The 2,838-nt window shown below is 42.8% G+C and overlaps 1 pseudogene; it reads left to right on the top strand.

Annotated features, from left to right (window-relative positions):
* The first annotated feature begins 996 nt into the window (after positions 1-996).
* LOC114620582 lies at positions 997-2,234 on the top strand (annotated as a pseudogene).
* Positions 2,235-2,838: the final 604 nt, after the last annotated feature.

Genomic DNA, 2,838 nt, shown 5'->3' with positions numbered 1-2,838 from the left:
CACATTTGCTTCACTCCAGATAATTGGTATGTCAGCCAGCTAGTATTATTTGTGTAGTATCAAAGCTTAATGATTCCCAGGCTTATAAACCAAAAAAAAAAAAAAATTAAGGGCCATGCGAATGATGTTAAAGCAATATAAAAGTCCTGCCATTGTTACCACACATACACATGTATTTTAAGTTCAGTCTTTTGTCCCCTTTCTCTAGACTTTATTCCTTTCCATTATCCATACAAGACAAGGTGGAATGATTCAACCAGGCTTTGGTACATTTTAAACTCCAACCAGATTACCTCATTCTTGCAAACTCTAGTGCAGTTTAGTGCTGTGTGCTTTGCTACAGACAGGCATTCTCTGGTGCTATGTACTCATCTACTGCAAGATTCGCTGTAAGTCACTACAGCTATATTGTTTACATTTTAGTCTCCTCTTTTAGAGCATGAGCAACACATTAAACAACGTGTCTGTCAACAATGTACTCTTACCCTCAGCTGAGGCAGAGTATATAACCTTACTTAGTAAGTATGAGTTGAAGTGAAATACAGTGGTGCAATTAGTCAGATTTCTCTGCACTCCACTTCACATTTAAGGTAGATTACATTAAGTAATTAGTAAAATGAATGGTAATCAAGATTAAAAATTTGACCAACCAATATGAATTTTAAAAGGGTATAATAACAATAACACTGCATCTTCGTTTTAATCAAGAGGGGTTTCAAGAATAAATTCATGGCACTGTGCCTCATCTTCCTGAAGGTTGAGAACAAAAAGGAGATGTGCCTGGACTTTCCCCAGTGCCTTCTGTGTTTTTAAGGCGTCCGGTGGAGTTTGGGTTCATAAGCTGCGTTCATTATTGAAAATAGAAGTGTCACTTCTACCTTCCCCCCCTGGAAAACTTGTTGTCTTACATTGCTTCCTGCAGAAGGCGTCTGTGGTGGTTCTTTAAGCTACAAAAAATTTCCCAAGCTTGTGTGACATTAGCCCTGTCAAGTATCTATGATGCTGGACCCCGAGGGAGGTGAAGGCTATGTGGTCAAACACCGTGGCCTACCCTGGTCCTGCACAATTGAGGACGTACAAAACTTCCTCTCCGACTGCACCATTCTTGATGGGGTCGCAGGTGTTCATTTCATTTATACTAGAGAAGGCAGGCAGAGTGGTGAGGCTTTTGTCAAACTTGAGTCAGAAGATAATGTAAAATTGTCTCCGGAAAAAAGACAAGGAAAGCATGGGACATCGGTATATTGAGGTGTCCAAGTCACAGAAAACCGAGATGGATTAGGTATTGAAGCACAGTGGTCCAAACAGTGCCAGCAGTGCCAATGATGGCTTTGTGAGGCTTCGAGGACTCCCATTTGGATGCACAAAGGAAGAAATCGTTCAGTTCTCAGGGTTGGAAATTGTGCCAAACAGGATCGCACTACCTGTGGACGCGGAAGACAAGATTACAGGGGAGGCCTTCGTTCAGGTTGCCTCGTAACAGCTGAGAAAGCTTTAGGGAAGCACAAGGAGAGAATAGGGCACCGGTATATTGAAGTGTTCAAGAGCAGTCAGGAGGAAGTTAGGTCATACACAGATCCACCTCTGAAGTTTATGTCTGTGCAGAGGCCTGGGCCTTATGACAGGCCTGGCACAGCCCGGAAGTACGTTGACACTGTGAAACAAGCAGGCCTGGATAGCATGATGAGGTATGGTGCCTATAGTGCAGGCTATGGGGGCTATGAAGAATATAGCGGCCCCAGTGATGCCCTATGGCTTCACCACTGACCTGTTTGAGAGAGACCCCAGCTTTTGTCTCTCAGGAATGTGTGACCACAGATACGGAGACAGCGAATTCACAGCGCAGAGCAGCACCGGCCACTGTGTCCACATGAGAGGGCTGCCCTACAAAGCAACGGAGAACGACATTTACAACTTCTCTCCACTCAACCCTGTGTGAGTTCATACTGAGACTGGTCCTGATGGAAGAGTGTCGGGAGAAGCTGATGTTGAGTTTGCTACTCATGAAGAAGTAGTGGCAGCTATGTCCAAGGACAGGGCCAACATGCAGCACAGATAAAAAGAGCTCTTCCTCAATTCAACAACAGGGGCTAGCAATTGGGCTTATAGCAGTCAGGTGATGCAGGGCATGGGCAGCTCCCCGGGCAACTCACAGTGGCCTGGAGAGCCAGTCAGTGGGTGGCAGTTACGGGGCCGGCTACAGCGGTCGGAACAGCATGGGTGGATATGATTAGTATTGTAGAAACATTTGAGTTATTTCAATCAAACTTTCACAGGCAGCCAATAAGCAGTCAAGAGCAGTTTATAACTCTAGAGGAAGCTGGGGGACCCACTTTGCACCATGAGTTTGTGAAATCTGGATTAAAAAATTACCTCTTCAGTGTTTCTCATGCACACTTTTCTACTAGCACGTAATATTGAGTAAACTAAAACTGCTTTCTTACGCTTTTCTCAATTAACATTTTTGGTAGTATACTTAAGAGTGATGCTATCTGAGTTAAGTAGTTTATAAGTATGTTGAGTGGATCTTTAAGCACACCACAGTGAACACACTGGGGACATGTACTTTTCTGGAGAACTCGAAGGTGCCAGATCCCTGATGCAGAGAGAAGCATTTCTCATGTTCATTCTAGTTTATATTTTCATTTAAAATCTTTAGGTTAAGTTTAAGCTTTTTAAAAGTTAGTTTTGAGAATTGAGACACAGTACTAATACTGAAGGAATTGGTGATGCCTTGACTTAAAGCTTTCTCTGTACTGTGACTCCCTTTTGGTGTATTTTGCTAAGTGAAACTTGTTAAATTTTTTGTTAACTAATTTTTTTTCTTAAAATAAAGAT

This window comes from Grammomys surdaster, unplaced genomic scaffold (genome assembly GCF_004785775.1).
Source record: "Grammomys surdaster isolate TR1022 unplaced genomic scaffold, NIH_TR_1.0 63, whole genome shotgun sequence".
Classification (NCBI taxonomy): Eukaryota; Metazoa; Chordata; class Mammalia; order Rodentia; family Muridae; genus Grammomys; species Grammomys surdaster.
The sequence above is the reverse complement of the archived record's forward strand: the minus strand, read 5'-3'. Positions and strand labels throughout refer to the sequence as shown.